This window comes from Pinus tabuliformis, chromosome 1_1, assembly GCF_031772625.1.
Source record: "Pinus tabuliformis cultivar Carrire ecotype Pingquan chromosome 1_1, CPIR1, whole genome shotgun sequence".
Taxonomy (NCBI): domain Eukaryota; kingdom Viridiplantae; phylum Streptophyta; class Pinopsida; order Pinales; family Pinaceae; genus Pinus; species Pinus tabuliformis.
The window spans coordinates 558,934,099-558,956,921 of record NC_142297.1 but is presented as its reverse complement, the minus strand read 5'-3'; the positions used below and the strand labels follow the sequence as shown (position 1 = coordinate 558,956,921).

Sequence of the window (22,823 nt, the reverse complement as noted above, 5' to 3'; positions counted from 1 at the left end):
AAGCATTGGGATCACCGTATGTGTTGGGTCTAGTTTTTGCACGCAAGTTCGGTATTATATATATGTATGTATGTATGTATGTATATTCTACCTCCATCAAATATCTGTGAGGGTTTCCATGCTTTCCACCATCAAATTGTTGCATGATATGTTTCGATTATAATCCATTTATGATTCCCATTAGAGTAGTTCTGGAGTTAAGGTTATCTACCTTCACGCGATGTCAAAGATCCCAGGCCCGATCTCCTACTAAGGGTCAATATAAATATACAAGTTACCTCTCATTGACTAGTCTACATAGGTCGGGAGTCAAGCTTGTATCCTTTGGAAAAAGACTATGTCGGTTTTCTTGACTATCGACTACCAATTGGACCCACCGCACGAGGTTGGGTTCATGATCTGTTCCCTCCTAATGATTATGTTTGTACCCAACTTCTCTAAAAACCCGATTACGATGGATGTGACTAGCGAGAGCCCAACTTTCGAATGAACAAATCGATATTCATTTTATAAAATTAATTTTCCGAAATTTAGAATAATATTATGCTATAATTGTTGTATCTCTATGCACCAAACTGGCACAGTTAGTGTATCCTTGGTTAAACTTGAACAATGTAACGAGATTTATAAAAAATTTGGAAACTGTTACAAAAAGCCCAGCTGTTATTATAGCTAAAATATGTCATGTCTTGAGTTATAGTCATGATAATGAATTTAGATCCCTTCAATCCAAGATCCACTCCATCTTTATCCAAACATTTAAAAAAATTGTATATATGTTGTCTGGGCTGTGAAATCCTATGGACTGTGTTTCAGTCCATACAATTTGTAGTGAAATAAGACAAAATACAAGCTTCAACTCAAAAATAATATAAAAAACAATTAAAAAACCATTATAATAATTTAGACAATGTAATTTAGAATAATGTTTTTAAAAATTAAATAGATTTTATTATTTTTTGTCCCTACACTCTAATTAATTAATTGTTGTACCGTAGTGAAATGTTTATTGGTGAACATGATAGGCAAAGTATGTGATCCCATTGTATCACACATGTAGGGTGACGTCCATGCTCGAAACCCGTAGTCGAGGATACAACGGTGGGCTGACGTCTTTTCAGCAAAACTATAATGCTAACTATATAAATCGAAAAAATTTCATCAATACACACAAAATAATAGAGCTCGATTGGTCATATATATCACTAGGCAAGTAGTGACATAATAAAAAAATTCACAAATTTAAATATTATCCTTGTAAATATATGTTTCCCTAACTTCCTTGGTGATATAAAACAATAAGAAAGCACTCCCTTAAATTTAACATAATAACTTTATTTTTACCAATTGAATTTACTATCATTCAAAGTTTTATTTCCATATTATTAATGTCTATTTATATAATGAAATGGTTATAAGTAGAAAATTCATTATTTAAAAACTAAATATATCTATGAAGGCTACGAGTTGACATTGAGTAATGTGAAAAAAAGAGACCTATAACCCAAGTTCCAATGGAAATAAAATATTAGTTTATTTTTAACTCCAGTTTTTCTAATTTTAATTTTATTAATTATATATAGGTATTCTAACATTAAATTTAGTTGATAAGTCATACAATTTTTTATAAAGGTACATAGTGTCTTTTTTTCTATTTTGAAACATAGCTTCTAATATTTTAATTTTATTATCAATAATTATTGAGTAGATAATATTTATTTAGTTTTGACATAATATTTTAGAATATTCTTAGTCATATTTATAGATTAAATATTGAGATTTATCTCTAAAGTAGTTTTGTTCTTTCTTCACTTTTAATTAAATTGATTAGTTGAAATAATGTGTTATGAGCATGTGTCATATAAACTATGGCACATAGTATTGTGGTGCAAAATTTGAGGAAAAATTTACACCTGAAGGAATTCAATACATCTAGAGTTAAGATGGATCTAGGATAGTTTGAAACATATAAGCTCACTAGTTCTAACAGTGTACTATCACCCGTTTAATATCATACAAAACAACATGTAAAAACATAATCTTTGAAGGCAATGCAACAAAGTGAGAAAGATTATTTTTCCCAAGATTTAACTTTGCTCTAAATAAAAGCTTTTCATATAAGATAAGAGCACCTTTGAATAGGCTACATTAGAGAAGAATACCACATGAAAAACCATGGGTTGTGAAAACTTGGAGCCCAAAAACCTTTATCCATAAATTTACTATTTTGTCTCAATTTTATTTTAATTATTAATTATTAATTTATTTTGTTTCTTAATTTTTTATGTAATTTAGTATTTAGAGAATAATACATGAGCTATGAAATTTATTGTTTTATCTCAATTTATTTTAACTATTAATTTTTTTTTTTTTTTTTTTTTATGTAATTTGACCAATTATAACAATGTGAGCTCATGGGGTACAATTTGTGATGTCTATCGGCATTTAAGCTATTTTTCATATTTTTGAGTATTCAAGGAGGTATTTCCATTCAATTTTCATAAATTTCTATTGGCAAGAGACTAAGTTTAAATGATTTATTACCATGGAAACATGCCAAGTTATTGCTATGAAATTATGGGAAAAATATGATTAATTTTAAATGTTTGCGAAAAAAAATATTGATACTTTAATTTACAACTAAAAACCTTTAGAGCCTCAAATCCAATTCATATTGTAGTCATGTAACTGATATCAATTCCTTTATTGTAAATATTGAACAATGATCCAAGAATGTAACACAATATTTACCAGTAATGTAAATTTAAGTGTCACATTATTATTTCTTATGACATATTAGTATAATTGAATATATAGATATAGTTATAGATATTAATTAATTAATTAATTAATAAAACTTAAAATTTATGTCAAATTTCAAATATAACTATGTATTGATGAATAACACAATTACTTTAATATAGTAAAATTTATTAAAAATTCATTAAAAAAATAAAATAATAAAATCTATTAAAATTTTTAAAAATAAAAATAAACTTTTAATTGTTAATTAATGGGTAAAGTTGAAAGCATATTTTCGCTCACACACCAAACAAAAACTAGTAAAATAAAAACACTAGAACATTGTTTTACTTTTCTCAACTATTTTATTATTCATTCATTAATTCTATATATCCCATCACACCAATTACCAAACTCGGAAAAATGGTTAATAATTAATAACATAATCGCGTTGCCAACTTTAACATATCTCTCATTTGATATTATATTAACAAGTACCACATATAAACTTAATAAGAACCTGAAAATTTAAGTATAGGGGTTTAATAGATATCATTTTTGGGATTCAACTGCGTTAAGTAAGTCATTCACGTATGACTTAAAATAAAATGATCACGTTAAAATCGAAATGTATATTTTAATTACAACTATTTCAACTATACTGAAATAAACCACTTAAAAAATAATAATAATGGGTTCGAAATCACAAATGCTATGCAGGGACTACAAATCAGAAACAGTAAATTTTATACGCCCAAGCATGATTCATTTCTGAAGTAAATAAGATATCGGATCACCATTAATACCACTCGCAAAAATTTGATCACGCCACGCTGCAACAGAGGTGATAATGGAAAAACGCCCCTCGACGAAAGCAATAAACTTCGAAAGGTTGTTCTGAGCATCATAATTTTTCACTTGTTCCACATCGATTGCGTACAAATTCTTACCTGTAGAGAAAAATTTCTCACAACATTCTATAGGTATATTTGAAATCCACATGTATTCCAACGTGTTCCAAGTACCCATCTTCGCATCAAAAGCTTCGGCACTTATGTATGCTAGAGGATGTAAATCCTACCCTTGTTGGTTCCACTGATTACCATAAATTTTCTCTGCATGAAAACTCTAGATTTTTCGCGGTTTTGATTCATGGAAGGCAATATTGTCCAGGTGTATTCTTCCACATTGTAAACTGTTGCAGTAGCCAGTGCTTCCACGCTCATCATTGCCCCCATTGACCAAGATAAGTCCTACGCATAAAATAATTGAGCACACACAACACATAGGCTCCACGGTGCCATTCGCTCTGTTGAAAAGCTTCGAGTCTGCTGCACCAGCAGCATCTTCCTGCTGAACGTTGTTATTGCAGACCTTTCCTCCTGTATCGTTTCTCAAGTGTTCGAGGCTTCCCATTACTATTTTTTCAATCAGATAATTGCCATTCCTTGGTGGATCCACCAAACAGTAATGGAAAAAACTGGTTGGTGTCACAGGTGAACCTATTGCGAAAGTGTTCCTTCCAGGGATTGCATTGTCAAAACCAACAATCGATCAATGCAACAACAACATTTAGACCCTGCATCAAAACCAACAGCAGCAGAATAGGTATGCTATTGCAGAAATTCAGTATACATGTAGACAAAAATGAATTTTAAAAATCGAAGGCGTAATCGTCCAGCGAGGCCCATAAGAAACACACCAAGAAGTTAACCTCTCGGGCATGGGCATTCATGCAATGCTTTGTTGAGCGCGCTCAAGTTTCAAATTTGAAACAATGCTTTGTTGGGCCAGCTCAAATTCCAAATTTGAAATAGAGCGGCGGCAGAGTTTACGGATCCCGGCACGTTAATGCGGGGTTGAGTTGGTAAACGGCGGAGGCGGCGGCAGAGTCTAAGTCCATTAATGGACAGGTTGGTGCACTTGCCATTATGTCCTCAAACCGGAGGACGGCAGGAACGGGCATTGCCGGGGCGAGCCGCAGGTGAGTGAATCGATGTGCATCCATGCATCCATGCATGCCATGGGCTCTCCGGGTTACGTGGACTATAGCATTAATGATGCTATAGTCCATGAAATAGCACTCGCCGCATAGAGAAGGCGTCGGGGTAGCAAGGGCAGGATGACGTGGTGTTGTAGCCAGTCTAAGCCAACCAAAAGTTAGGAGTGTTCAGAGGTGAGACCCACCGATCCACGTAGACCTGGAGGTCTGAGGTCTCACCCTAGAGAAACAGAGCACGACAAGGATGTGAGCATCAGGAGGAAGCATGTGGGATGATGTAAATCAAGTAGTGCTGGTAGAGCTTGCACCCTAATGGCGAGTGCTATTTCATGGACCATAGGATCATTAATGCATCAGAGTACCATCACCAGGAGAGCCCATAGCATGTATGGATGTATGGATGCACATCTCACCACTCTGCGGCAATGCCCGTTCCTGCCGGGCGCTGGTGTCCCTGCCCGCCTCCGTTAGGATGCAATATATAATCGTACGCATTTAATGGCATGCGGATTTGAATTTGAATTTTGAGCTTGAATTTAAAATCCCGCCCAATTTTTTTTTTTATTTCTATAACCATAACCGGTAGCTGATGTTCTTTCTTCCATTGTTATGGTGATGCCAGGAGGGTGCAGCGAAAGGCGGCCAGTCCCGCCCTCTGAACAAGTTTGGTATGAAAATCATGGAAGAGGCCACAGATCACTTTGTTTCTGATTCTACACCAACGAAGATCAAGAAAGAAGCGCCTTTTCCTGTTAAACTAGAGGCAGATGAAACGAGAACCATACACAATTTCAAATGAGATTGGAAGATAGAAAGAAGATGGGTAGCAGAATGGTTGAAGAGATTATAAGTGGCAAAATGGAAACACAGCCACACACGCCGAGGGCCATCGATACGAGCTTCGCTGATTTCCTCTCCACTGGACAACTCATGGTGAATTAAGGTTGCTTCTGCATTATTTCATTCTTTCAGAGACAAAAAAAAAAATTGTATTCATTTTTTCCCTGCGAACCTGTTTGCTCCCTACTTCGGCTCTGAATAAGGCCCCACTTATTTTGTCACAGTTCATAAAATCTTAGGAGCTAGCAATGTATTCAAGGTTTTACTGCATATTCCCATGCAAGAATGTTGCCACGCAGTAGTCACCATATCGTATGAGACAGAGGCACGATTTCGACATCCCGTCTATGGCTTTGTTGCACACATTTACGCCTTGCAGCAATAGGTAACTTAAATGTTCACCGCATCTTGAGAATGTTTATACAATGTGTATATGTCGATAGCCTCTGCAGAAGCATTTTTTGTTTTTTATATTTGCAGAAATTTTCTTGCAGATGAATTTTTTGTTCTTTACTTTTGCAGAAATTTTCTTCTTTATAATTTTAAAAATCGATTCTGCAGGTATCTCCGGACTCAAGATATGTGTCATGAATGTATTACAAGTTGCAAGTTTGCAGGCGGAGTTGGTTTTCACGCAAGCACAGCTGGCGAACTGCGTGTCATCCGGATCAGCGTCAGACTCCGCGATTTATCATGTCATGTCTGCTTCATCATACAGTCAGCATCCGCATCAAATCCCTGCACCCTACCATATGATCCCCTAGCCATATAACCCTCGAGTCCTTGGTGTGAAGGAGGAGAACGCCTGTGGTTTCGCTAATTCCATGGACTAAATTTTCCATGCCTCCCAGTGATAATTCGTCGGCACAAATGGAGGTCCTCTAAAGATGCAGAAATCTTGACAAAACTCGAGAAGATAGTGAAGAGTTGGAGGCTCTGGCCCGTGCTCTTCTTCTGAGAGGTTAAGCTTTTCCAAATTTAGCTAATAAAATCAAATTCAATTAGACACTTGAATGTATGATGGAATTCAAATTTGATGTTCATATTGGCATTTTTGGAAGATACAACTTATGTCATTCTCAATATTATAAATATATTTATATGCCATAACTATTTGGATTATGTTTGTCCATGTGCAAATTGTCATGGTGTGTATTGAATTCAAATTATTTTCTAGATTATCATACCATAGTAATTATAAGTTGCATAGTCAACATTACTCGTCTTTCTTCTCAAATCTACATTTGCTTTGTGTTTCCATTAAGTTTTGATCTAACACTAATCCCCTAAAACAATTTGGTTCTCTCTTTCAATAAAATCTACCGTTATCTCTTCTTATAAAACCTACATTTACCTTGTATTTTTAATAAGTTTTTATCTATCACTAAATCCCCCAGGGAAATTGGTTTATCTCCTTGTAAAATTTACATTTTCCCTGTGCTTTTAATGAGTTCATTGTAGTTTCCCTTGAACCTATTAACAAAATTCCAATTCGAGATCACGAGAAGCGAGATAGGAATTCTCACGCACATTTTTTGAATTTTATTGTTTAGAAATGTAAAAATTTATATTTTATAATAAGTTTATAGGAAATATGGTTCAGGAGACTTTTTGAATTTTGGATTTGAATTTAATAATAGAAATATTTAATTGATACTCATTTTATTACACATTATTTTTTTATATAGAATATGTTTTTTTCGGTATATATCTTACTTTTATAAATATCAATTTTTTTTTTTCAAATGGTTTAGTAAATATCATTTGTATTACAATAGATTAATTCAATTTCCTCTTTTTTCTTATAAAATGATGTACTTCCTCAATATACTTTGACATATACTGGGTTTTATGCTACTTTGATTGAATTTTGGTTATCATATTTTATAATTATTTGTACTATGTGCTTTGCTCCCAAATCTTCAAGAATTTGCATCAACCAAACTATCTCATAGGTGGCATTTCATAACGCTTTCTACTCAGCTTCAATGGATGACAAAGAAATAATTGTTTCATTCTTATTTCTCCATGACACAATTTCAGATCCTATTCCAAATGCATAGCCTATGGTTGAATTTCTATCATCAAGATCTCAGATCCTATTCCGAACGCATAGCCTATGGTTGAATTTCTATAATCAAGATCTCCTTCCTAATTTGAATTTGGATGACCTCTCTACTCAACTTTAAAATCATAATATCAAAATTAACAATCTATTTCAATTATAGGACTCACTTTTCTACTTTCCAGTGACTAAAATGAGGCTTGGCTATTAATTGACCAAGCGTACTACCCAATTATGCAATATCTGACCTAGTTGTAGTGAGATAATTCATACTTCCCAACAAATATGAATATAAAGTACCATTCACTTCTTTTGTTTCACCATCACTACTGAGATTAACATTTTGTCCTAATGTAATAAACAATTGTTTACATTCACACATAGTAAACTTCTTACACTCCACTGTATACTTTCTTTTTGTGATTAGTGTTTTGCCATCTTCTTTCTATACATCAAGGCAGTATTTCCACTTTCTTTTGTTTCAAAGGTGAGTTCTATGAAAAAACCTGCAGTGTAGCCATGGGCTCACCCCTATCCCCTATTGCTGTGAACCTGTTCATGGAGGATTTTGAATCTAGAGCTTTGGCCTCAACTATTTTTAAACCTAAGCTTGGAAAATATTTGTAGACGATACCTGCTCTATTTGGTAGCATGGTCTGGATAAGTTAGATCTCTTCTTTCAACACCTTAATAATCAATCTAGCTCCATTAAGTTTACCATGGAGAAATAAATCAATGGTTGCCTCCCTTTCCTTGATGTCCTCATTTCTAAGAAAGAGGATGGCTCGTTTTCCCATCAGGTGTTTCGGAAGAAAATTCATACAGAGAAATTTCCTCATGCGAGGTCCCATCACTTCCCAGCACAAAAATTGGGTGTTCTCTACACTCTTGCTACCCGTGCTATGAAGTTTTCTGATGTTGACCATTTTTCCATAGATAAATCCCATCTCTTGATGGTTTTTGCTAATAATTGTTATAGTAAGAAACAAGGCCTTAAAGCCTTCCTCAAAGCCAGCAAAAGTCCTAAGGTTAAGACAGACCCTAAGGATCGTAGTTCTGGAGTTAACTTCCCTTTCATCCAAGGGACGACTAACAGTATTTCGAGAATCCTAAGAAAGCACAACATTCCCTCGACATTTCGACCCCTTAACACCTTAAAAGTTCCTTGAAATCGACAAAAGACCCTGTGGACCCCAAGGATATGAAGGGTTTTTATGTCATCCCATGCTCATGTGGAACTTCATACATTGGTGAAACGGGCCGTTCTATTAATCAAAGGATTAAGGAACATGCTACCGATATTAATCATGGAAGGACCCACTCTTCGGCCTTAGCAGAGCATGCTGAGAAGACCAAGCATTAGATATGCATTGAAGAGGCTAGGGTCTTTGCTAACATTTCTCAATTTCATCACCGTAAATTTAGGGAAGCCATTGAAATTGAGAGGAGGCCCAATAACCTTAATAGAGACGAGGGTTGGAAAATCAGCAGTTGTTGGATTCCAGCCCTTTCCTCTTAGTCCCTTCCCTTTCTTGTCTCTTTTTCCTCTTTTCCGTTTTTCTCCCCCTGAGGTTTGCTTATTTGTTTTTGTTTTTCTTTACAAGAACAAAAGAAATGAAAAATAATTAATATTGGAATACATTAATTTATTTAATCAAATTACATTTATAACTACTACCTATGAAATAAAAAATAGACAACTATAATCTATGAAATAATAAAATAAAAAATAATTAAAATACATTCAAATTTAATTCATAATTAATCATTTTTTTTTTTAATTTTAATTTTCTTAATTTCATTTATACCAAGATAATTTATTTATAACTAAATAATATATCTATTTAACATTATTTGACTTAAATAATTTAATATTATTTCTATTACATTTAATTCATTTGACTTAATTATTGTTTTATTTAAATAGTAGTTGTTGTTGTTTTTTTTTACTTATAAGGGTCATGTTGGTTATTTATCAATAATTATAATATGTATAATTATAAATAAACTTATGACATAAACAAATCTCATTTATACCAAGATTATTAATTTATAACTAAATAATATATCTATTTAATATTATTCGACTTAAATAATTTAATATTATTTCTATTTCGTTTAGTTCATTTGACTTAATTATTATTTTATTTGAATAATAATTTTTTTTTTACTTATAATGGTCATGTTGATGATTTATAATTATATACTATATTTGATTTATTATTTTATCATTAATTAATAATAAATAATAATAATTTGTCCCATTTTCCTATCGAGTAAAAAATAGCCGTTTTTTAGTTGTTTCCATATAGCTGTTAAAAGTTAGCCGTTTTTTAGCTGTTACATGGTCCCGACTCCCTATTTAACTTGGAGCTATGATCTGATTGTTCATCTTCTCTTAATGATGAATCACACTAGTTGGTTCGAAACGTGTCGACCTAATTTTACTAATGTGATTTCTTCTGAAAATGTCTTCGAATAATCAATTATGTTTTTATTTCTTCAGTTAACTCATTAGAATTTCCTATTATCATTAGATCATCAACATATAAAGAAATCAAAGTAATATGACTATTTTCATCCTTCTTCATATAAAGGTTTGGATCACCTTGACTTTTAATAAAATCTTTTTGAAAGAAGAAGGTATCAATTTTCATGTATGGCTACTTAGGTTCTTGTTTAAGTTCATATAATTCCTTTTTAAACATACAAATAAGGTGTTCTTGGCCCTACTTTTCATACCCGATACTACACACACAAACCTCTAACAGTGGGTGGTGGGTGGTAGTAAGGTCATGTGACACCCATGTGGCCTCCACATCACCCTACAATTCATTAAGGAGGGGGATCACCCCCAAGTCTAGGTCATGCCTCCCAAGGTCATCACTACCACTGTGTTCATATTTAAACAAGGAAAAGAGGCAGTGAGTAGTGTGAGGGCTCCACTTGGCGTGGTACACATTGGGTTCCTCCGTTCAAGTGAGGTAGGCAATGATGACCTCAATCTTCAAGAAATAGTGGAAAGGGAGGGAATCAACCTGCAAAATATGGTAGAACAATGGAGAAAGAAGGGTATGGATGCAATTCCAGTTGAGCAGGTGGATAAGATCCAATACCCTTACGTAATGCGGGAGGATGCAAAACTTCATGGGCTGAAGCGATCACATGGGAAAATTAGGGAGATGGGTATCAAGGTTTCAAAATCCCAAATCCCCTCATTACCGAAGCAAACCAGAAGTAAATGGGGGAGGAAGTCGAACAATGTGGCCCTTGAGGATCTTCATCCATTGCTAATAAAATTAGGTAAGATGAGAGCTCTAAGCTCTCCCCCTAATCCCCTTAGTCAAATATGAAAATTATAACCTAGAATGCAAGAGGCATGAATAGCCTCAAGAAACAAATACTGTTGAAGAAGAAGATTAAAATGGAAAACTAGATTTGATGTTCTTACAAGAAATGAAGTGTACAATAGATAAGATTAAGGAAGTCGATAGGAAGTTAGGTAGAAGTCTTAGTTACTTAGATGTTGAAGTTCAAAGTAGTGCAGGAGGACTTGTCACTTGGTGGAATCAACAAGTAATGCACCTACTAGTTGTAGAAGCCACTAGATTTTTCCTCTCTTTGGAGATGCCAATAATAGGTGTTCATGGGTCCATTATATTTACAAATTTCTATGTATCGCAGAGGATTAATGACTAACTAGGCTTCATTCAGGCCTTGAAGGACCTTAGGGGAAGAAAGCAGAATCTCTCTTGGATTATAGGGGGGGATTTTAATATGCTCACCTCATTGGCAGAAAAGAAGGGTGGTTTGAGACAAATAGATAGAGGCTCTAAGACCTTTAAGAGTTTGAATGGGGAGGAAATTTTGACAAATATAGAGACAAGTAATGGAATTTTTACCTGGAGTAATAAATGAGGAGGGGGGCATCAAGTAGCCTCTAGATTAGACAAATTCCTAATTTCCGAGGATCTGCTACTGTAAGTGTTGGACATAGAGGCAAATTCCCTCCCCTGTAGGGGGTATGACCATTGGTTGTTGGTGTTAATAGTTGAAATGTTAGGAAATCCTAAAAATAGACCATTCAAATTCGAGGCCTTTGGATAGATCATCGGTTCTTTATGGGGAACATAAAGAAATGGTGGAAGGATCCTCCCCCAATCTAGGGCACCAACACGTTTAAAATGAAGGCTAGGCTGATATATTAAAACCCAACTAAGGCATTGGAATAAAACATATTTCAGTAACATCTTCCAAGCAAAAAAAGAATTGGAGTTTAAGATGGAAGGATTACAAAAATCGTTGATGGAAAAGGGGTATATAGAGGTGAGAAGTAAGGAGGAATTGGAGATGTCGAATAAATGGGAGGAAAGATGGTTACAAGAGGAAATATTATGGAAACATAAATAGAGAATCTTGTGGCTCCAGGAAGTAGAAAAGAATACTAAATTATTTCATAGGTATGCACACATCTTCCGTATATGCCCAGTTTCCGTATATGCCCAGTTTTCGTATATGCACACATCTTCTGTATATGCCTAGTTTCCGTATATGCGCACATCTTCCGTATATGCCCAGTTTCCGTATATGCGCACATCTTCCATATATGCGCACATCTTCTGTATATGCCCAGTTTCCGTATATGCCCAGTTTCCGTATATGCGCACATCTTCCGTATATGCCCAGTTTCCGTATATGCACACATCTTCCGTATATGCCCAGTTTCCGTATATGCGCACATCTTCCGTATATGCCCAGTTTCCGTATATGCACACATCTTCCGTATATGCCCAGTTTCCGTATATGCCCAGTTTCCGTATATGCACAGTTTTCGTATATGCACAGTTTCCGTGTATGCACACATCTTCCGTATATGCCCAGTTTCCGTATATGCGCACATCTTCCGTATATGTGCAGTTTCCGTATATGCGCAGTTTTTTTATATGCGCACATCTTCCGTATATGCCCAGTTTCCGTATATGCCCAGTTTCTGTATATGCGCACATCTTCCGTATATGCCCAGTTTCCGTATATGCACACATCTTCCGTATATGCCCAGTTTTCGTATATGCGCACATCTTCCGTATATGCCCAATTTCCGTATTTGCACACATCTTCCGTATATGCCCAGTTTCCGTATATGCACACATATTCCGTATATGCCCAGTTTCTGTATATGCGCACATCTTCCGTATATGCCCAGTTTCCGTATATGCACACATCTTCCGTATATGCTCAGTTTCCGTATATGCGCAGTTTTTGTATATGCACAGTTTCGGTATATGCACACATCTTCCGTATATGCCCAGTTTCCGTAAATGCGCACATCTTCCGTATATGCTCAGTTTCCGTATATGCGCACATCTTCCGTATATGCCCAGTTTTCGTATATGCGCACATCTTCCGTATATGCCCAGTTTCCGTATATGCGCACATCTTCCGTATATGCCCAGTTTCTGTATATGCGCACATCTTCCGTATATGCCCAATTTCCGTATATGTGCAGTTTTTGTATATGCGCACATCTTCCGTATATGCCCAGTTTCCGTATATGCCCAGTTTCTGTATATGCGCACATCTTCCGTATATCCCAAGTTTCCGTATATGCACACATCTTCCGTATATGCCCAGTTTCCGTATATGCGCACATCTTCCGTATATGCCCAGTTTCCGTATTTGCACACATCTTCCATATATGCCCAGTTTCCGTATATGCACACATCTTCTGTATATGCCCAGTTTCTGTATATGCCCAGTTTCTGTATATGCGCACATCTTCCGTATATGCCCAGTTTCCGTATATGCGCACATCTTCCGTATATGCCCAGTTTCCGTATATGCACACATCTTCCGTATATGCGCACATCTTCCGTATATGCCCAGTTTCCGTATATGCGCAGTTTTTGTATATGCACACATCTTCCGTATATGCCCAGTTTTTGTATAGGCACAGTTTCCGTATATGCACACATCTTCCGTATATGCCCAGTTTCCGTATATGCGCACATCTTTCGTATATGCCTAGTTTCCGTATATGCCCAGTTTCCGTATATGCACACATCTTCCGTATATACCCAGTTTCCGTATATGCACAGTTTCCGTATATGCGCACATCTTCCTTATATGCCCAGTTTCCATATATGCACACATCTTCCGTATATGCCCAGTTTCCGTATATGCGCACGTCTTCCGTATATGCCCACTTTCCATATATGCACACATCTTCCGTATATGCCCAGTTTCCGTATATGCACAGTTTTTGTATATGCACACATCCTCCGTATATGCCCAGTTTCCGTATATGCGCACATCTTCCGAAGATGTGTACAAATTCCATTTACGGAAACTGGGCATATACGGAAACTGGGCATATACGGAAGATGAGTTTCCGTATATGCACACATCTTCCGTATATGCCTAGTTTCCGTATATGCCCAGTTTCCGTATATGCGCACATCTTCCGTATATGCCCAGTTTCCGTATATGCGCACATCTTCTGTATATGCCCAGTTTCCATATATGCGCACATCTTCCGTATATGTCCAGTTTCCGTATATGCCCAGTTTCCGTATATGCGCACATCTTCCGTATATGCCCAGTTTCCATATATGCGCACATCTTCCGTATATGCCCAGTTTCCGTATATGCACAGTATTTGTATATACACACATCTTCCGTATATGCCCAGTTTCCGTATATGCACAGTTTCCGTATATGCACACATCTTCCGTATATGCCCAGTTTCCGTATATGCGCACATCTTCCGTATATGCCCAGTGTCCGTATATGCACACATCTTCCGTATATACCCAGTTTCCGTATATGCACAGTTTCCGTATATGCGCACATCTTCCTTATATGCTCAGTTTCCGTATATGCACACATCTTCCGTATATGCCCAGTTTCTGTATATGCGCACATCTTCCGTATATGCCCACTTTCCATATATGCACACATCTTCCGTATATGCCCAGTTTCTGTATATGCACAATTTTTGTATATGCACACATCCTCCGTATATGCCCAGTTTCCGTATATGTGCACATCTTCCGAAGATGTGTACAAATTCCATTTACGGAAACTGGTCATATACGGAAACTAGGCATATACGGAAGATGTGTGCATATACGAAAACTGGGCATATACGGAAGATGTGCGCATATACAGAAACTGGGCATATACGGAAGATGTGCGCATTTACGGAAAATGGGCATATACGGAAGATGTGCACATTTACAGAAACTGGGCATATACAGAAACGGTTCAATATGATTGATGCAGGGGGACACAAGGAAGATGAATAGAGAATATGGCAGAGAACAAAATAGATTTTTAATGGCGGGAGTTACATAACATAAAGGAATAAAAAAAAATTGTGTTCTACCCCAATCCCAAGAGCCTCACATTGAAGTGGATGTCAGTTGTATAAAAATTATCAATAAGAGAGAGTTAACATTAGGGTTTTTGAAGAATAAGGAACTCAAGTTATTTTTCTATGTATTATGATTTAATCCAATTTGTTTAGTAGCAAGTATGCAATAGTATTCATCAAAATATAAACACCGTCAAATTTTCATATGAGTTTTCACTAGTAACTACATACTAATTCTTCATTCTTCTGTGGTAACTAAATTATCTTTTCTCACCATTGGGTTTTCTTTTCTTGACCACATTGGGTTTACGAATCAAGAGAGAAAATGTATATGCTTATATTTTAGTTCAAAGAAAACGTGGAGTTCTCAAGTATTTTGTCAAAGCAATCATGCAACAGGAAAGGTAGGTTTAAGGTCTGGATTCTTCCCACAACATGGATAAATAATTTCGATCACTACCACTCCCAAGAACCATAACCCAATACTCCAAAAGACACAACTCCTTTCAATAAATGAGGGGAAAAAATACAAGTCTATACAGAAGTGCATAATAGTTTGTTTAGTGTTTGTGCCTTGGTATACAATATTTATAGATTGATGAGAGATCGAATGGTGATCTGAGGGCCTTAGCGAGAGCCAGATCTCTTTTAAAACACTATATTTGTTTTTATCTGGTATGTTATCTGAAAGCATTGGGATCACCGTATGTGTTGGGTCTAGTTTTTGCACGCAAGTTCGGTATTATATGTATGTATGTATGTATGTATGTATGTATATTCTACCTCCATCAAATATCTGTGAGGGTTACCATGCTTTCCACCATCAAATTGTTGCATGATATGTTTCGATTATAATCCATTTATGATTCCCATTAGAGTAGTTCTGGAGTTAAGGTTATCTACCTTCACGCGATGTCAAAGATCCCAGGCCCGATCTCCTACTAAGGGTCAATATAAATATACAAGTTACCTCTCATTGACTAGTCTACATAGGTCGGGAGTCAAGCTTGTATCCTTTGGAAAAAGACTATGTCGGTTTTCTTGACTATCGACTACCAATTGGACCCACCGCACGAGGTTGGGTTCATGATCTATTCCCTCCTAATGATTATGTTTGTACTCAACTTCTCTAAAAACCCGATTACGATGGATGTGACTAGCGAGAGCCCAACTTTCGAATGAACAAATCGATATTCATTTTATAAAATTAATTTTCCGAAATTTAGAATAATATTATGCTATAATTGTTGTATCTCTATGCACCAAACTGGCACAATTAGTGCATCCTTGGTTAAACTTGAACAATGTAACGAGATTTATAAAAAATTTGGAAACTGTTACAAAAAGCCCAGCTGTTATTATAGCTAAAATATGTCATGTCTTGAGTTACAGTCATGATAATGAATTTAGATCCCTTCAATCCAAGATCCACTCCATCTTTATCCAAACATTTAAACAAATTGTATATATGTAGTCTGGGCTGTGAAATCCTATGGACTGTGTTTCAGTCCATAAATTTTGTAGTGAAATAAGACAAAATACAAGCTTCAACTCAAAAATAATATAAAAAACAATTAAAGAACCATTAGAATAATTTAGACAATGTAATTTAGAATAATGTTTTTAAAAATTAAATAGATTTTATTATTTTTTGTCCCTACACTCTAATTAATTAATTGTTGTACCGTAGTGAAATGTTTATTGGTGAACATGATAGGCAAAGTATGTGATCCCATTGTATCACACATGTAGGGTGACGTCCATGCTCGAAACCCGTAGTCGAGGATACAGCGGTGGGCTGACGTCTTTTCAGCAAAACTATAATGCTAACTATATAAATCGAAAAAATTTCATCAATACACACAAAATAATAGAGCTCGATTGATCATATATATCACTAGGCAAGTAGTGACATAATAAAACAATTCACAAATTTAAATATTATCCTTGTAAATATATGTTTCCCTAACTTCCTTGGTGATATAAAACAATAAGGAAGCACTCCCTTAAATTTAACATAATAACTTTATTTTTACCAATTGAATTTACTATCATTCAAAGTTTTATTTCCATATTATTAATGTCTATTTATATAATGAAATGGTTATAAGTAGAAAATTCATTATTTAAAAACTAAATATATCTATGAAGGCTACGAGTTGACATTGAGTAATGTGAAAAAAAGAGACCTATAACCCAAGTTCCAATGGAAATAAAATATTAGTTTATTTTTAACTCCAGTTTTTCTAATTTTAATTTTATTAATTATATATAGGTATTCTAACATTAAATTTAGTTGATAACTCATACAAATTTTTATAAAGGTACATAGTGTCTTTTTTTCTATTTTGAAACATAGCTTCTAATATTTTAATTTTATTATCAATAATTATTGAGTAGATAATATTTATTTAGTTTTGACATAATATTCTAGAATATTCTTAGTCATATTTATAGATTAAATATTGAGATTTATCTCTAAAGTAGTTTTGTTCTTTCTTCACTTTTAATTAAATTGATTAGTTGAAATAATGTGTTATGAGCATGTGTCATATAAACTATGGCACATAGTATTGTGGTGCAAAATTTGAGGAAAAAATTACATGGATCTAGGATAGTTTGAAACATATAACCTCACTAGTTCTAACAGAGGCAATGCAACAAAGTGAGAAAGATTATTTTTCCCAAGATTTAACTTTGCTCTAAATAAAAGCTTTTCATATAAGATAAGAGCACCTTTGAATAGGCTACATTAGAGAAGAATACCACATGAAAAACCATGGGTTGTGAAAACTTGGAGCCCAAAAACCTTTATGCATAAATTTACTATTTTATCTCAATTTTATTTTAATTATTAATTATTAATTTATTTTGTTTCTTAATTTTTTATGTAATTTAGTATTTAGAGAATAATACATGAGCTATGAAATTTATTGTTTTATCTCAATTTATTTTAACTATTAATTTTTTATTATTTTTTATGTAATTTGACCATATATGACATCTAATCCTACACATCTCCCCTCTCATGGAATAATTATTATTAATAATAAAATAATTTAAAAGAAAGTTATAATTTGGTTAATTTTTGAAATTTTTGACAATGTGAGCTCATGGGGTACAATTTGTGATGTCTATCGGCATTTAAGCTATTTTTAATATTTTTGAGTATTAAAGGAGGTATTTCCATTCAATTTTCATAAATTTCTATTGGCAAGAGACTAAGCTTAAATGATTTATTACCATGGAAACATGCCAAGTTATTGCTATGAAATTATGGGAAAAATATGATTAATTTTAAATGTTTGCGAAAAAAAATATTGATACTTTAATTTACAACTAAAAACCTTTAGAGCCTCAAATCCAATTCATATTGTAGTCATGTAACTGATATAAATTCCTTTATTGTAAATATTGAACAATGATCCAAGAATGTAACACAATATTTACCAGTAATGTAAATTTAAGTGTCACATTATTATTTCTTATGACATATTAGTATAATTGAATATATAGATATAATTATAGATATTAATTAATTAATTAATTAATAAAACTTAAAATTTATGACAAATTTCAAATATAACTATGTATTGATGAATAACACAATTACTTTAATATAGTAAAATTTATTAAAAATTCATTAAAAAAATAAAATAATAAAATCTATTAAAAATTTTAAAAATAAAAATAAACTTTTAATTGTTAATTAATGGGGAAAGTTGAAAGCATATTTTCGCTCACACACCAAACAAAAACTAGTAAAATAAAAACACTAGAACATTGTTTTACTTTTCTCAACTATTTTATTATTCATTTATTAATTCTATATATCCCATCACACCAATTACCAAACTCGGAAAAATGGTTAATAATTAATAACATAATCGCGTTGCCAACTTTAGCATATCTCTCATTTGATATTATATTAACAAGTACCACATATAAACTTAATAAGAACCTGAAAATTTAAGTATAGGGGTTTAATAGATATCATTTTTGGGATTCAACTGCGTTAAGTAAGTCATTCACGTATGACTTCAAATAAAATGATCACGTTAAAATAGAAATGTATATTTTAATTACAACTATTTCAACTATACTGAAATAAACCACTTAAAAAATAATAATAATAGGTTCGAAATCACAGATGCTATGCAGGGACTACAAATCAGAAACAGTAAATTTTATACGCCCAAGCATGATTCATTTCTGAAGTAAATAAGATATCGGATCACCATTAATACCACTCGCAAAAATTTGATCACGCCACGCTGCAACAGAGGTGATAATGGAAAAACGCCCCTCGACGAAAGCAATAAACTTCGAAAGGTTGTTCTGAGCATCATAATTTTTCACTTGTTCCACATCGATTGCGTACAAATTCTTACCTGTAGAGAAAAATTTCTCACAGCATTCTATAGGTATATTTGAAATCCACATGTATTCCAACGTGTTCCAAGTACCCATCTTCGCATCAAAAGCTTCGGCACTTATGTATGCTAGAGGATGTAAATCCCACCCTTGTTGGTTCCACTGATTACCATAAATTTTCTCTGCATGAAAACTCTAGATTTTTCGCGGTTTTGATTCATGGAAGGCAATATTGTCCAGGTGTATTCTTCCACATTGTAAACTGTTGCAGTAGCCAGTGCTTCCATGCTCATCATTGCCCCCATTGACCAAGATAAGTCCTACGCATAAAATAATTGAGCACACACAACACATAGGCTCCACGGTGCCATTCGCTCTGTTGAAAAGCTTCGAGTCTGCTGCACCAGCAGCATCTTCCTGCTGAACGTTGTTATTGCAGACCTTTCCTCCTGTATCGTTTCTCAAGTGTTCGAGGCTTCCCATTACTATTTTTTCAATCAGATAATTGCCATTCCTTGGTGGATCCACCAAACAGTAATGGAAAAAACTGGTTGGTGTCACAGGTGAACCTATTGCGAAAGTGTTCTTCCAGGGAATTGCAGCTCTACGTCAAAACCAACAATCGATCAATGCAACAACAACATTTAGACCCTGCATCAAAACCAACAGCAGCAGAATAGGTATGCTATTGCAGAAATTCAGTATACATGTAGACAAAAATGAATTTTAAAAATCGAAGGCGTAATCGTCCAGCGAGGCCCATAAGAAACACACCAAGAAGTTAACCTCTCGGGCATGGGCATTCATGCAATGCTTTGTTGAGCGCGCTCAAGTTTCAAATTTGAAACAATGTTTTGTTCGGCCAGCTCAAATTCCAAATTTGAAATAGAGAGGCGGCAGAGTTTATCGATGTGCATCCATGCCGGGCAGGTGAGTGAATCGATGTGCATCCATGCATGTGATGAGCTCTCCGGGTTACGTGAACTATAGCATTAATGATGCTATAGTCCATGAAATAGCACTCGCCCACCCTAATTAATGGTGACGTAGAACAACTTGATAGATCATCCCAATTGAATGACCCCAGAGGTATAAAACGTGTAGGTAGAAGATGTCGTCGGAATGGAATCAATGGGAAGACATGTCCCGACTCCCGAAGCTCCAATCCTGGGAGTGGAAATAAAATTAGTTAATGAACATGCCGACAGAGAAGGGTCAGGATGACGCGATGTCGTAACCATGTGGGCCAATTAGATGCAGTAGTTTGTGGCATGAGTGGCCCACAACCACCACATATCCTAGAAGTTTTATCCTGGAGGTGTGCGAGAGAGTAGTTGAGGAAGCGTTAGGATGACAAGGCGAATAGGCATTGGAGATAGGTCGGAAATTGGTTCCATTTGTGATGTAAGTGTGTGTCATAGAGAAGACCATAAGCGGGTTTGGAAATTGGAACTTGTTGGTTTTGAGGGGTTCCCTTGACGATTTCGGGGAAAGGATTGATCCTATCAGAGTGAATGTGGGTCGTCGATCTTACGATCGTTGGTTTTCCACTTACTGCTCATTCCGAAGGGTGACCCCTTCATAAACGACATGGAATTTACCCTGTCAGGGTTGCATGATTCATTCGTGCATCTGAAGGCATGCTACATATGCATGAAAGCCATACATCTCCATGCATATTCCGGTAACTCGATCACCCTACCTCCGGCAAGCTCCAGTATTCAATGTATCTGCGACCACTGTCAGACCTGTCCCGTCTCCTCCTACAACCTCCGTTGGCTTCCTCCTCTACCACCGTTTTCCAAACTCTGTTTTATTTTGAATTTAGTAAAGGTGCTAAAGGCTGCACCTTTTCTTCTCCGCTTTCATCTGGTCATGGGGTTGAGCGGTACCAGCAATGGCTTCCGGGCGAGGTTGCGAGGACGCTTGTGCACTACGCGACGAGCAGGATCCTGCCCCAGCAGAAGAAAGCTGAAATCAATCTCACCCTGGAAGTACTTTCTGTGAGAAGCCCCTGCAATTTCCTCGTCTTCGGCCTTGGCTACGACAGCCCCCTTTGGAATGCCCTCAATGCCCACGGCAAAACCGTTTTCCTAGAAGAGGACTCCAATTGGATACGGAAAGTCGTGGAGAGCCAACCAGGAATTGAAGCTTATCACGTCCAATACCAAACGAAAATTTCCATGGCGGACACCCTGCTGCACAACTACAGAAGAAATGGATCCTCCTGCAGCCCCACCCGGGCCTTGAGGTCTTCCAAATGCGAACTCGCTCTCACCAATTTGCCCGCGCTCATCTACGAGACGGTGCAACGTCTCGCTAGGTTTCCTATTCAGTGAGCTTTGTCTAAATGGTAAGATCACTTACTGCTTTTCTTGGTTCACAGTTGTTTAGTGTCATTATGGTTTTGCTGAAGTATTTCATTGTAATCATTCTATAACCACAATGGTCGTTCTCGGCAATGGTAACTCAACGATGGTGCAAGTTATTCCTTCCACAAAGGTAAATATTAATTTATTTTTTTATTTGTTATCTTGTAGCTCGGCAAGGTTTTCAATATTTTTCTTGCTTTCAATGGTCTTGAGGGTGTCAGAGTTCAACTTTCCCTGCATAGTTCCTCTCTCAGTCTTTACAGGTATTACTCTTTTAACATTTCCCAAGTTAAGTATTTCAGGTGGACACCCTGAGATTATTTGTAATATGTCTCTTTATTTGTTTGCAGGTTTGGAAGGATTCTTGATTTTCCTTCTTATTTTCCAGTGGTCAGCTCAATCCGTCCTCTATTAATTCCAAAATGTTCCTTGTTCTAGGTTAGGAGCCTGACTTGCATGGTTTACTGGCTCTCTGCATGTAGTCTTAGGTTGATGGGCCATCAAATATATCTCCCAATTACTTAAATGGATTATGTATATCTTTGGTTGAATTTTAACAACCATACAAAAATCCCTCTTGGGGTTTCTTTTACTTTTACTCCCCTTGAATGTTTCTATCACAGTCTAAGTAATTTTTTAGGGTATTTAAATGTGGTACTATTACAGAAGTCAACATATATTTTACTCATGTGGATTCTTAGTATTCAAGTTTTGATTAAAAAAATGTATTTGCAGTAGAGGTTCTCTTTCCTGTTAGTTAAGAAACTATTTGTTTTCTTAAGGAATTATATGGACTGGGATTATCAAGTTCATATCAAGAATATTATTTATGATTCATGTATTTTGTACTCTTTCCATTTTATATTGTTGGCAAATGGTTACGTTGTTTTCCTTCTTAAATAGTTACCATCTTGTTCTGAGTTTGATGGGTTTCCCCTAGACTCGTTCGAGGGTAATATTGTTCGCAGTCTTCTATCTTGGCCTTACTTGGGATTCTTTACCCATCCATGATTCTTCTCTGTGGTAACAACAATTTTTTTTGGTAACTGCATAGGA

At 35.3% G+C, this 22,823-nt stretch overlaps 2 pseudogenes; both read left to right on the top strand.

Moving 5' to 3' along the window:
- Nucleotides 1-5,132: 5,132 nt before the first annotated feature.
- On the top strand, nucleotides 5,133-6,550 carry LOC149214378 (uncharacterized; annotated as a pseudogene).
- A 14,569-nt stretch (nucleotides 6,551-21,119) lies between these two features.
- Nucleotides 21,120-21,734, top strand: LOC149214377 (glucuronoxylan 4-O-methyltransferase 1 pseudogene; annotated as a pseudogene).
- Nucleotides 21,735-22,823: the final 1,089 nt, after the last annotated feature.